This window comes from Capra hircus, chromosome 18 (assembly GCF_001704415.2).
Source record: "Capra hircus breed San Clemente chromosome 18, ASM170441v1, whole genome shotgun sequence".
Lineage (NCBI taxonomy): Eukaryota > Metazoa > Chordata > Mammalia > Artiodactyla > Bovidae > Capra > Capra hircus.
This window is the reverse complement of record NC_030825.1, coordinates 18,633,622-18,647,706: the sequence shown is the minus strand read 5'-3', so window position 1 is coordinate 18,647,706 and position 14,085 is coordinate 18,633,622. Positions and strand designations below refer to the sequence as shown.

At 56.9% G+C, this 14,085-nt stretch overlaps 1 protein-coding gene across 3 annotated transcripts in view; it reads left to right on the top strand.

The window, feature by feature from the left end:
* The window catches only part of ADCY7 (adenylate cyclase 7), a 47,800-nt gene continuing 36,602 nt past the window's right edge, over positions 2,888-14,085 (top strand). For 2 of the 3 annotated variants that reach the window (XM_018061940.1, XM_018061943.1), the window contains exon 1: positions 7,576-7,657. The gene's annotated coding sequence lies outside the window, so the exon portion shown is untranslated. Of the gene's footprint in view, positions 2,979-7,575; positions 7,658-14,085 lie in introns of those variants that run through there. The other variant, XM_018061942.1, reaches the window with a different exon arrangement.

The following is a 14,085-nucleotide window of genomic DNA, read 5'->3' as shown; positions in this document are numbered from 1 at the left end:
TCCTGCCCACAGGGAGGAGGGGGGATGTTGCGGAGTGAGGGGGAGGGGCGAGTTGTGCTGAGCGCCTGGCACTTTGAGTGAAGGAAAGCCAGCCTTCCCTGCCTGAGGCTGAGGAAGCCCACAGCTGCCGCTCCCTGGGGGGAGTTTCTCCAGCAGGAGCAGCCTGTCTCCAGGGAAGCCATTCATTCATTGCCCCTGGGGAGGGTCACGATGTCAATGACTGAAAGCACCAGCTATAGAGTCAGACAGACCTGAGATTCAGTTCTGGCTCTTCCGTTGTTGTTTTTTTTTTTTCAGCTGTGTGTGCTTGAGCAAGTGAGTAGCCTGAGTCTCAGTTTTCTCTCTACAGAATGGGCATGATAGCAGGACCTCCTCCTGAGGCTGGGCGTGGTGCCCAGCACACTGTTTAAATGCTGACCCCAGGTCCTGCCTGCTGGGACCTCGCAGTTGGTGTGAGGGTGGGGTGCCAAGTGCCCAGTGACTGGGGCTCAGGGTGCCGCAGGCTGGCAGGGAAGAGTGCCTCCTCTGAGGAAGGAGCTGGAGGGGAGACCTGGGGAGGGCAAGGCTGGGAAAACTGGGCTCCATTCTCTTATCTGGAGGAGCCCACTCCAGTATTCTTGCCCACAGAATCCCCTGGACAGGGGAACCTGGCGGGCTACAGTCCATGAGGTTGCAAAGAGTCAGACACGACTGACGCGATTTAGCACACCCTTCTTTGTTACTGAACAATAGGGCTTACTGTCAGGATACAAGGTAGAAAATGACCCCAGGTCCCCATATCACATGTTCAGGGGACTCCCTGCGGACCAGGGGGTGCTTCCCCCTCCATCTGGGGCCGTCTGTGCACCCTGCTCCCTTCCTATCTCCCGCCTCACCGCTGAGCACCCCACCATTCCAGAAGGGAAGCTGAGGCCTGAAGTGGAAGGGGAAACTGGAGCCCGATGCGTGGCTTCCAGGGACGCAGGGGTGCTGGGGTTGTCTGGGGGCTCTTTGGAATAGGGATTCCAACCCGGGGCCTTAACCTCGGCCCCTGGCCTGGCCCCAGCACGAGGCGGGGTGCAGCTGTGAGATGGAGAGGTGGCAAGCCAGACTGGAGACCTTTGACCTCTCAGAGAGGGATGAGGCCCCCTCACTGTGTGGGTGAGGAAACTGAGGCTCAGGGCCCTGTGTGAGAGGCGGAGCCAGGAAGAGGCTCCCTGGCAGGTTTCTGTCGCCTCTTAATTGCTCATTAAGGTGCCGCTCGCCCCCTGCCTCCAGCCAGCGTCACCAGGCTTCTAATGCAGGCTTTGGGTGCTTGTTTTATTTTTACTTTATGAAAATTGTTCCAGTTTAAAGCTTCCAATTTCCATGAGGTCATTGGAGCTGAGAGCCTGGCCTGACGGCTCCCCCCGACTCCTGTCGAGGGCTCTTGCTGTGGCTGGGAGAGGGGCTGAGCTGAGGGCTCAACGTTAGCCTTTCTGCTGCTCCCACCACCAGGGCAGGAAGTTGTGGGTCCAGATGTGAGTCACTCTCATTAGGTAGCCGGTGGAAGGAGCCTTCACGTGTGTGAGTCTGGACGCTGGCCAAGGAGGGGCAGGCGACGGTCAACTCTGAGCGGGCTCTGACCCTGGCCCAGCTGCTGGGGGGCCCCTGGAAGAAAGCCAGGTAAAGAGGGCAGAGGGGATGGGGCGCCATCTGTCCTGGAAGCCTGGGGCCCCTGGGCAGCACCCCTCCCCACGAGGCAGGCCTGGCCGGGGCATGGGTGGACACGATCTGGACTGGCGGTAGGGGAGGCCTTGGATGGCCAGGTGTGGGGGCTCCTGGACAAGGTCACTGACGTGTCTCAGCCTGACAAGAAGCTGCTGTTATGGCTGTGGTGGGGGTCATTTGGCTCGGCCCACCTAGACTGCCGTGACCCACAGACTCTCAGGTGTCCGCCTTTCTTTTCAAGGATGTAGCTGTACATTTACAAGTACACTTTACTTTTCTGAGTGAAAGTAAAAGTGAATGAGGGAAGAGCAATTGAATTTATTTTGTTAGATTGAAAAAAAGAACAGAAATAAACCAAAGCCACACTCTGAAAGTGACGCATGCCTGAGAGGCAACCAAGACGCCTCAAGAAAGTGGACGGAGCAGCGTCTCCTTCCCTCCAAGTCCTCTCAGCCCAAAGCTCTGGGGCGAGCAATAGGGACCATGGGGAGTGGGTCCTCCTGGATCTTTCTGCCCATTCATCCAGACACAGACACAGGGCAAAGCAAGCCCTCTTGTCCATGTCATCACATAGGGGTCAGGACAGCAGGCCCTGCAGGCTTCCGCCGCCTGGCCAGCCCTTGAGGGAGAGGATAGGGAGGGGGAGAGAAAGCGGAGGGCTGGGCTTGACCTCCAGGAGACAGACCCCCTGGCTCCAAGGCCTGGATGGGCGGCCGCAGCCCAGACTGGCTTTGCCTGCAATAGCTGTGTGACCGTGGGCTGTCACCGGCTCTCTCCACCACGGACACGTGAGGGGTGACTAGACCACCGTTCCTAAGGTTAGGGAGGGCCCTGCTCCTCAGCTGCTTTTAGCCATATGGATGAACGTGCTTAAAATGTAGGTATTCGTTTTAATGTGTTTCAGGAAAAAAAAAAATCTGTAAATAGGACCTGTTACTTCATGCATGTATTTTTGGCTTGGACAGGGCTAAAGAAGACACAGAAATGAAACGGGGAGACTTAAGAGGAAGTGCAGCAGGGTCGGCTGCACAGGAAGTGTGGGCGTCCAGGGGCGCGGGGTCTGGAAGGCTCATCTGAGAGCCCTGGTTTCTGACCCGGCCGCGGGCCTCCCCCTCCAGATGGGCCCCGGGCTTCCTGGAGTTTTCCTGTGGCTCCGGGTGTGGGGGAGGAGGACTCTCAGGTTGTGCCGTGTCTGCCCTCAGCGGGGAAGGTGTGAACTTCGTGGGGGAGTCTCCAGGGGTAATTTGCTGAAAACAAGTGACTGTTTGCTGGCGACCATTTTCCCAGGGGTGAGGTAGGGGGTGAAGGGCAGTCGTGGGGCCTCGTTGCCAGAAGTGGGTCTGGGGACAGGCAGGCTTCCTGTGGGCCCTTTGGCGATGGGGGCTGGTGCAGTGGGGGTGGGGGTTGGGGGCAAAAATGGGGCTTCCAAAAAGCCAAAGGTGCTTTTCCAGAGGAGCCAGAGGCCCGACTTGATGTTGCTTTGGGGACGGGCGCCCCTTTTACAGTTTGTGATTATTGGTTTAACCCATTCCCTGCCTACCCACCCCCTCCAACCCCCACCGCCCGGTGGGTAGTGTCGTCTGCCCCCCGTTTGTGGAGGGGAAGCCCGAGGTCTTGTCCTGGGTCACACAGGGAGTCGGCCCTCGGGGCATCCATTGGCGTGCGCTGCCTTCAGGGCGAGCCGCCACATTTGAGGCCTGGCGTGGGGGTCGGGACGCTGCGCCTCGTCTTTGGAGGGGCTGGTGGGGGAGCGCAGCCAAACAGGCTCTGGGTGGCTTTGGAGGGCCGGTGGGGCGAGCCTTCCTGGCAGAGGGTCTTGTCTGCCCCCAGCTTGGGGTGCCCGGGGCTGAGTCAGGGCTCTCGCCTCGGCGGGGCCTGCGTTCCTGGACGCGCGCTGGCGTCCTGCCTCCTGCCTCCGTGGGGAGGTGCGTGACCCAGCCCTTGGCATTTTCCATGACTTGCCATCCCGGCATTGCTGGGTCACCAAGGGGTGGCTGGGCCTGTCCCTCACCTCTCTCCTCCTGCCGTGGGCACGTTTATAGTGAGCTAAAGGCAGGCATCCACATCTCATTGCCTAGGCTGAGGTCAGTGCTTAACTCGGCCGGGGAAGTTCAGGGTCTCTGAGGAAGCCGGCAGAGGGGTCCCCCCATCTGAGTCAGTGTGGCCATGTCCAGCCTTTGGTGGGGTCAGGTCTTAGGGATGAGTAGGAAGTGCCAACGGCGTTTCCTTCCCTTTAAAAGACCTCAGTCGCCAAGAGCTGGGAGGTAGTTTGGCTCGGTGAGTGAGGCCTTGGTATCGGAGCAGCAGCCAGAGAAGCAGGGTCTTCTGGAGGCCGTCGGGTCCAGCCCCCTGCCTCCAGGCAGAGCTGGATTAAGGCTTGGGTTCAGTACCCGCTCCGCCTTCTCCTGGCAGTGTACAAGATGAGCAGGGGATTGAGCTAGTCTCCTGCATCTGTGAAATGGGTCACGCATGGTACCCAACGTGCTGGGTAGCTGTAGAATTAAAGGAAGGGGCGTGCATGGCGTGGCCGGCACGCAGAAGCCGCTGCCCACGGGGAAGTGTTTGCCGTTGTTACTGGAGTGCAGCTGTGTTTGGGGCTCTCTCCCCCTTCCTGCCTTGGGTGCGAGGGTGGGCATGCTTGAAGAAGGGAACCTGGGAAGGGAGGGGGTGCTGGGCAGGGCCGGCTGAAGAGTATTGCTGAGGGGCCTCCCTGTAGCCCTTGGGGTAGTCACAGTCTCTGGGTTCTCGGTTTTCTTCTCTGTAAAGTGGCAGCACCCAGGCAGGTTGCTGGTAAACTTAAAGGCCTGAAAAATGCTTCCCAGGCATCCGAGACCAGCAAACTCAGGCCTCGATGTTCCCGGCAGTGGCGAGCCCCCCTTCCTCTGCCCGAGGGGCCCAGCAGCTCTGTCCCCGCCCTCCCAGCCCAGGCTCACTTGTGGAGTCTTCACTCGCCCGCCTGTGGTTCCTCCTGCCATCACCTTCCAAAGAGGGTGGCCCGGTGCCCACCTGACAGCCATCGGCATCCAGCTCAGCCTGCCATGGCCCACGGATTTCGCAAGGGGCTCCGTCACGGCCGGGGCCTTGCCCAGTGCCTGCGCAGGCCTGCGGGGCCGCGGCACCTCTGCTCCCCACACACCCCTTTCCCCACGTCCCCACCCACTGTGCCTCTAGAAGAACAGGGCCTCGGGGTGGGGGGGGGCGGGCTGAATGAGCCCCCTTTGTGAAAAGTCACCTTTTCACCGAAAGATGGCTGAAAGTCGCCTCTCTGGCGACCTTCTCCCCGCGACGCCCAGGGTCACCCTTTCTCCCTCCGTCTGCTGATATCTTTGATGGTCTTGCTCCATCGGTGTTTTCTGAGCAGAGTGCTGTGCTGGTGGCTAGACTGAGCCCACCCTGGGTGAAGGGGGGCCGGGACAGCTGACCTTGGGCCTGGAGACGAGGCCCGTGGTGTTCCTGCGTTCCCCTAACACACAGATGGATCAATTCCTCCTGTCCCGTTTGCGCTCAAACCCCTTCTCCTGGCTTTCGCCCTTCCCCGCCCCCTAGTCCTTGCCCCCGCCTCTGGTTCTGTCTGCTAGACTCTGGGCCTGTCCCTGACCTGGGCAGCAGCTGCAGCCTCCTCTGCGCAGAGTGCTTCCCCGCTTCAGCCCCCTTCTCATGCCTTGAGTCACCTCTTCCCGCCTCAGGAGTCCTTGAGGTCAGGAGAAGACGCGGGCACCAGGAGCCCCCACCCCCTTGCTCCCCGCTCCTCTTTGTGCCTCTGTCCGCCCACCCCCCTGGACCACGAAGGAAGTTACCTGCAGCCGTGACTGATGGAAAAAAACAAACTGAGGCCTTTGTTGCGGGTACCCTGGTCCTCAGACGGGGTCCTGGCCCCCAGGCCCGCCTCCTCTCGCTTTCTGCTGAGCTGGGCTGGGGGAGTGATGGAGGCGGGGTGCCTGTGACCCAGGGGGAACTCGTGCCACTTGTGGGTGGGGAGCAGCGAAGCGGGCCTGGCTTTCAGGCATCAGGAGGCCCCCAGGGGAGATGCAGGCAGTGGTGCCACCCCGCATCTTTGGGACCCAGAGTACTGGGTGAAGGGCTCTGTTTTCAGGATCCGAGCCTCCTTGCCCTTGAACATGGCTTAGTTCACCACCTCAGGTGCAGCCGACTTGGGTCCGGGGCTCCTGCCATCACGGGCTGGCCGAGTGGGGAGAGGGGCAGGTGTGGCCCCCTCCCTACACCGGTGGGGAAACAGGCCCAGACGCTGGTGTGCTTCCCCCGTCAGAGCTGTGCTGGAGGCGTTTCCCCTGGCCACACTCAGCGGGGAGCTGTGGCTTTGGGCTGGCCAGCCCGTCTTCCTGCCTCAGTCTCCCCATCTCTGCAGTAGGCAGATTGACTCTGCCTCCCACCCACCTCCCTGCCGTGCGGGCCAGGGAACCCACGGGTCTGCCCATCCCTGCGCCCCGAGCCCTACTCCTTGGCGTCTCCTTCAAGCCCCCATCTGGCTCTGGGAGGAGGAGCTCTTTGAAGTTGGCTGGAGGCATTACTTTAATGGGGCCCTGGCCTAATGGGGAAGCATCTTGTTTTGAAACACCCAGACTCCCTGGAGCTGCTGCCCAGGTTCCCTGGGGAAGGGGTGCCTCTGCGCCTCCCAGGCAGGCCTGGGTCAGGGGCTGGCACCCTGGGATCTCTCTGCCAGTCTGCTTTCTGGCAGGGGAGTGAGAGAAGACAGGAGCTGCCTTTCGGGGGCTGACGGCAAGTGAGGTTTTGTTGTGAGGTCTTTGTTGCAGGCACCCTGGTCCTCAGCTGTGTTCCTGCCCCACAAGGCCCACCTCTCTCTCTCTCTCTCTCTCTCTCCTGGGCTGGATGACGGAGTGGGAGTGACAACAGTCTCTCCAGCCCACCCCTTCTGTGTGGAGCTGTCTGGGGTGGCCCCAGGTAATGGTACTCCCTGGGTGCCAGCCTCTTGGGTCAGGCCCCTGGGCCTTAGGTACCATCACATGTCCATCCTGCAGATGAGGAAACCGAGGCCCAGAGAGGTCAATGAATGTGCCTCAGGTCACCCAGCCCCTCTGATGTGGAGCTGGGGTTCTTACTTGTTGGGTCTCAGAGCTTGTGCTCTTGACCACTAGGCTTTCCTGGGTTCACAATTGCCCTCGCCCACCCTGGCATTTCTTCGCTTCGAGGGGCTTATGTGGCCTGCGTCTAGTCTCTGCCCTCCCTGCAGCAGGGGCTCACAGGGACCCGGCACCCATCGTGTTTGTTGTAGCTCCAGCAAGCACCTCACTTGGTACCTGGTGTGAGCAGGAGCTCAGTGAGCACCCGTTGGGTGGCAGCACACGGGCCTTGGGCTGAGGTAGAAACAGCACCGCAAGGTCAGCCCCCTTCCCCGTGAGAAGTTTCTGGATATTATAAGGAGTTTTCATAGCTATTAGGTCATTTCACTGCCAGAACAGGCCGGGGAGCCAGGGAATGTATTTGTTCCACCGCTCAGGTGAGAATCGGGAGACCTGAGAGGCAGGTGACCTGCCAAAGCTCATGCAGACAGGACTAGTGACACCAGGCTTGGGGCCCAGGCTCCGCAGTTCAGGGCAGGCTGTTTTTGACTCAGTTCGTGAGTTTGGGGTGTGAGTGTCCTCTGTGTGCCAGGCAGTGTTGGGTCCTGAGAGCGGGGCAGTGTGTGGCCAGACACCGGCCTTGGGAGAGGCAGTGACAGGCCAGGATTTCTGTGCTGTGGTGGGACGCACAGGCTCTGAGTCCAGATTGGGCAGCCCTCCTGGAGGAGGTGGGCACTCAGCCTGGCTCTGCAGGGCGTGCAGGAGTTTGCCAGGCAGAGGGAGCTAGGGGGTGGAGAGGTAGGCAGCGCTCTTAGGCTGCCTGAGCCTGGAGACAGAAGGGTGGGGCTTGTTTGGGGAACCGAAAAAAGTCAAATCTCACAGCCACAAAGAGGGCCTCAGGAAGTGCTGGAGGACCGTGTTGGGCAGGGGTGAGTAGGACGGAGCTCATTGTCCGTGGGGCAGCAGACAGGTGAGGGGAGGCCTTGGGGAAGATCCCAGGGGAGGCTTGGGTTTGGGGGGGCATGTGGCTGCTGTGGACTTAGGCTCCATCACGGCGACTGCCAGTGCCCAGGGGAGCCTGGCTCTGGAAGACCAGTCTGTGAAGGGAAGGGGTGGGCTAGGAATGAGGCCGCTTGGGCTCAGGGGAGAGCCGTGGGGAGGGGCTCCTGAGCCCCTGTGTTTGCGGCTCCGGAAGCCGGGCTGTGGTTTCAGGGGGTGTGGAGAAGGTCGGCTGTAGCTGCTTCCCTTGCAGAAGGGCTCTTCCGGGCTCCGGGCTGGGCTTTCACCAGGCAGCCCTCCCCCTTCTCCCCCCTGATGTGCCCCCTTGACCTTACACCGTTCTCAGGAAGCCTCGAGGAAGGGGGGTCTCGGCACCTTGGGTGAGGGCTGGGCTCTCTGGTGGGGGTCTCTGGGCAGTGGCTTCGGGAGCCGGACTCAGCAATGATGCCTCGCTGGGCTCCGTGGGTGCAAGGGGAGGCTGCGAGCCCCGCGGGGCCTGCTGAGTTCTGTGTGGGGGTGCCTATCCCTCTGCCTGTCCCGCTCACCTCTCTGCAGCTAACTTTTCTGGTCACCTGAGTGAGGAGGGACCTCGCAGGCCCTGGGGGCCTTTCCTGCCCTGGGAGGAATCAGGCCCAGAGAGGGCTTAGAGGCAGAGCTCCTTAGGTCTGTGTCCCTTGCACTGCTTTGCTTGCAGCAGGTGGGGAGACTGAGGCAGGGGCACTTTGAAGCAAGGCACGGGAGAGGCAGGAAGTAGGACAGGAGGGTCTCTCCTGGTTGGTTAGTGTTCTCTTCCACTTTCTCTTCCCCAGGGCGGATTGTTTCCCCAGCTGGAGACTGCCTGAGCGCAGGGTCTCCTCCCGTCTTCCCTGCACCCTACTCTGAAGGTCAGACTCAGGGCTGGTCCCCGTGTGCCCATCCAACCCAGCCCAGGGTCAGGTGGTGGTGGGGGAGCTGGGCCCCAGCCTCAGGGAGCTCCCAGGCTGTCAGGAAAGGGGCAGAGAGTGACCTCTGTTCATGATGCTTCTTGGGGGAAGGTCCCTGAGTTGAGATGTTGGAGTCAGCATTTCCCAAAGAGGATTCATTAGAGATTTAATGAGAAAAGAGCCTCATGAACCAAGAAGACTGGCAAGTGTTTAGCCGTGTTTATTAATTCAGCAGCTTTGCTTTCTTACAGGGCTTCTCAGAATCTGTAATCCACTAATGTGTACAGCGTATCTTTGAAAGTGAAAGTGGTGGTTGCTCAGTCATGTCCGACTCTTTGCGACCCCATGGACTGTAGCCCACCAAGCTCCTCTGTTCATGGAATTCTCCAGGCAAGCATGCTGAAGTGGGTAGCCATGCCCTTCTCCAGGGGATCTTCCTGACCCAGGGATCGAAACTGGGTCTCCCACATTGCAGGCAGATTCTGGGTTTTCCCTGGTGGCTCAGTTGGCAAAGAGTCTGCCGGCAATGTGGGAGACCCAGGTTTGATCCCTGGGTCGGGAAGATACCCTGGAGAAGGAAGGGCATGGCAACCCACTCCAGTATTCCTGCCTGGGAAATCCTGTGGGCAGAGGAGCCTGGTGGGCTACAGTCCATAGGATCGCAAGAGTCAGACATGACAGAGCAACTAAGTCTTGGGTATCTTTAGAGAAAGAAGAGAATGGTAAGGCCAGCGCTGCCGGTGACTAGGGACTGGGCTGTATGAGGCCCCGCGTGCGCAGCTCTGTGTGTGTGCCTTTGACGGCCTTGCGGTTGGACAGAGCACACATCAGGAGATGCCCATGTGGGGCTCGGAAGGAGCCTGGGCCTTGGAGTGGGCAGCTCAGAGTTCACATCCCAGCTAGGAGGCTTTGGACAAGCAGCTTGCGATCGCAGAGTTGGTTCCCCTGGCTGAAAGCAGAGTGAGAGCAGCCCTAACCCGCCCCGGGGGCCAGGAGGCAGGGACTTCGCCTGTTTGCAGCAGGTGCTCAGAGGCTGGCGGGTCAGGGACGCCCATGGGCTGGTTTCCTGCCCTCTGTCTCCCAGTCGGATTCGGGGTGTGCAGAGCATGCCTAGAGGTAGGGGTATTGTGCTTTCTCTCCTCTCCGCAGCCCTAGAGGCCTTGGGGGTGAGGACCCGGTGCTGCCTGGAGGCTCTCTCTGGCTCGGGCCCACCTTCCTTGACCCAGTGGACAGGTGCTCTCTCGAGCCCAGCAAGGCACCGGTTAGAGAGTCAGGTTATTCCCCCATTTTTTTTCAAATGAGGAAACTGCAGCTCAAAAAGGGATAGGTGACTTTTCAGGGTCCTGACGAACCTGGGGTTCGTGTTTATGTTTTTCTTATTTTGTTTGTGTGTGTGTATGCTCAGTCGCTTGCTCATTGTATCCATTTCTTTGAAACCTCATGAAATGTACCAGCCAGGCTCCTCTGTCCATGGGATTTCCCAGGCAAGAATACCGGTGGGGGTTGCCATGCCCTCCTCCAGGGGATCTTCCTGACCCAGGGATTGAACCTGCATCTCTCCGTCTTCTGCATTGGCAGGCGGGTTCTTTACCACTGAGCCACCTGGGAAGCTCTTTGATTTACACACTCTATTGAGTGTTTGGAAAGTCACATGGGCAGAGGAGCCTGGCAGGCAACACCCCATGGGGTCGCAAAGAGTCGGACATGACTGAGCGACTAACACATACATTTATGTTTGGGGTATTCACATATGTGTTTATATATCTGTGCACACACACATACACACCCACTCTGGCAAACTCCAGGAACACATCTATGTTAATATATTTAGGGTGTCACTTCAGTTATCAATCGCTTTATAGTGCCCTTTGAGTTTCTCCTTGATTTTTTACTCTATGTATTTATGAAAAACCTCTTTTTTGAGGTATGAGTGACATACAAAAAGCTGTGCATTTTAATTGTGTACTACTCGATAAGCTTGGAGATATGTATACACCCACGAAACCATCACTACAATCTTTGTTGTGTGCCTGTCCCTCACAGCCCAAAGTTTCCTCCCCACTTTTAATTTATCATTATTATTTTTATGCTTCTGCTGCTGCTAAGTCGCTTCAGTCGTGTCCGACTCTGTGCAACCCCACAGGCAGCAGCCCATCAGGCTCCCCGTCCCTGGGATTCTCCAGGCAAGAACACGAGTGGGTTGCCATTTCCTTCTCCAATGCATGAAAGTGAAAAGTGAAAGTGAAGTCTCTCAGTCATGTCCGACTCTTAGCGACCCCACGGACTGCAGCCCACCAGGCTCCTCCGCCCATTGGAGTTTCCAGGCAAGAGCACTGGAGTGGGCTGCCATTTCCTTCTCCAGTGCATGAAAGTGAAAAGTAAAAGTGAAGTCGCTCAGTCGTGTCCGACTCCCAGCAACCCCATGGACTGCAGCCCACCAGGCTCCTCCACCTGTTGGAGTTTCCAGGCAAGAGCACTGGAGTGGGGTGCACACAAAATCTACCATGTTGAAAACTAAGTATCCAGTGCAGTGTTGTTAACGATCGGTACTGTGTATACGATAGATCTTGTTTTTTTTCTATTGAAAACTTTAAAAATTACACAAGCTGTATTATAACCATAGAAAAAGAAGCTGAAAATGAGAAAGTTTGTTCACTCTGTTAAAGCAGCAGTTTTGGTGTTTCTGTGTCCTGGTTCAGTCCTGATCCATTCCAGGCGCAACCTTCCCCGTGTGGCTCTTTCACAGGATGCCCTGCCATGGTACAGTTCAAGCTGCTGTATCTTTTTGACAGCTGCATAGTATTCTACCGTAAGAACGTATTGTGATTTATCTTCTCCAGACTGATACACACATTGTTTTCAGTCTCTCCTACTTACAAATAATGCTGCCATGAATAATCTTGTGTAAACGTCAAATTTTACACGTGTGAAAGTGTTTGTAGGATAAATTACTTGAAATAGGTTTGCCAGGTCAACAGCTGTGTGTGTACATTAGTCACTTGGTGAGGTATGACTAAAATGCCCACCCCAGAGGTGGTGCTGAATCTGATGCCTGCCAGGGTGAAGTCTGCTTCCCCCCAGGCTGGCCAACACAGATTTGTGAAACGCTTTGATCTTTGCCAAATAGATATATAAGAATGGTTTTCCATAGTATTTTAAATTTTCATTTCTCTTATTATGGGTGAAGTCAGTTTCTTTCCAAATGTTTGAAAGATTTAGATTGTCCTTCTGTGAATTTTCTGTTCATACCCTCCTCCCATTTTTCTGTTAGGTTATTGTTCTTTTTGATTTGTAGGAACTCTTTACATATGAGGGAAATTAGCTCCTTGGGATAAAAATTGCAAATGTCTCCATAATCTTTTGCTCATCTTTTGATTTTGCTTTTGATAGCTTTTACTATATAGAAAAAAAATTTTAATTGTAATGAATTTATCAGTCTTTTCATTATGACTTTTAGGTTTCATGTCGGGTTAGAAAGGACTTAGTCACTGCAGCCTTATTTGAGAATTCTCTCATTGCTTCTTGCTCTTTGGAAATCATCCTAGTATAAATTATGACTCAAGCTTTCTCTCCCTCCTCTGGGTTTTGCTAACTTTTTCAACAGGCAACTAGCAGTGCTGGAGTTAAGACTTAAACCTAAATCTTTCTTGCCGTCTCCAGGACAGTGGCTACTCTGGGTTAAATCCACCATTACCAGTGGACGCACTGGGTGGGTCATGGGAAGCACACTGTTCTGACTCCTTGGGCAGGACTAGCACCACATGAGGTCTCTGAAGGCCAGCTAGACTTCCCCTTTCTGTTCTTCCTTATCAAGGGGAAAGGGAACAGGAATGGAACATGGGCATGAAAGTGTTTTAGTCTAAAGGGGGAGCCTAGTAAAGGTAGGGCTTAAAGGAATGAATCACTAACGGTGGAATTTCAGGCAAGAGTGCGGAGGAAATATAGCTGTTCTTTCCGATATGAGAGCCTGGTTGAGTAGTCAGTCAATCAACACTGCTGCCTGAACACCCACTATATGCAGAGCCCTTTGCACACCTAGGGGGAGGGGGCACTGAAGTCTCTGCCTTCTGAAAACTTGGGCCTGGAGCCGAGTCTGCTCTTGGCCTCTGGCCTGGGTGCTGGCACACAGAAGGTGTTGGTGCACATCTGCTGAAGCCCTGAGTGCGTAAATCTCTGTCAAGATGAGTGAATGAATAGATGGACTCTTTCCAGGCAGTCCCTAACCCTCATTAGAATTGGTGCAGGAGATGGCAGGCCAGATTTATTATCCCTGGCGGCTAGAACCTTGGGGCTGTTTGTGTTTTAGAGATTGGCTAGGTCATGCCTAATCCATGGAGAAGCAGAAGGGCAGATTTCAGGAACAAAGAACAATTCCCAACCCCACCCCTAGGATTAGCCCTCTGGGGCCAAGTGACAACACTTCTTTTTGTTGGGCCTCTGAGATCTGACTTAAGTACTTCCTTTGCAAGAGGAGAACCATGGCCCAGATCGGGTAAGGGTCACAGAGCATGTTGGCAGAGCCAGGGGGCTGGGACTCAGGTGTCTGGACCCCAGGACTGAGTGGCCGCCTGCGCTCCCTGGAGGCTGGGTTGGAGTCCGCCTGTTGGGCAGGGCTGGCTGGGGACTTATGCTGTTGGGGCTTTTGGCTTCTGCTGCTGCCTGGTGGCACTCTGGCGGTCACCGGGAGGTGGGGAGGTCAGGTAGAGGGTTGTTAGGGACTCTGCCCCCTTTGCACCTCGGTCTCTCTTGTGGGGACTAATGGCTGGGCTTTCTCGGCTCTAGGACCTGAGCTTGCTTCTGGGCACATGTGCTGTTTTCTCCTTGCTAACTTGGCCTGTTGGCCACGAGGACCCGTGCCTCACTCTCCCCTACCTTGGCCATCAGCTTGCTGGTGAGAACACAGGCGTGGAGCCTGAGAGCCTCTGCCACTCACATGGGCAAAGGCACAGAGCTGGGACTCGAACCCAGGCCCCCTCCCTCCCGGGCGCAGATCACCTGGCGAAGGGGTGCCGTGGCAGGTGCTGCCTGTCCTGCGGGAGGCCTTTCTGCCTGCTTTCACCATCTTATGCCTTAGTGCCAACCCCCACCGAAGCCGCCCTGCCTGCTTTCTGCCAGCTTTCTGCCAGGCTCAGTTTGGCTCATCCATTTGTTTGTCTCACAAGCACCCGCCAGGGCCCAGCTGCACGACATGGACTCAAATTCCACATCAGTTTGGTGAGGCAGTGCGGGGATGTTTGAGAGGCATCTTGGAAGAACTCGACAGGGACGAGTGCCGGGAGAAAATGGTAGGCAGAGGGAGGTTGGGCTCCTGCACGAGCTATGGCTTGGAGAGGGTGCCTCTTTGTGCTGGGCCTGGCAGAGCGGCTACTGGCTTCCCCTCACAGAGCTCAGGGTCTCCTGAGGGAGGTGACATTAACGTGCTCAGAAAGCCTGCC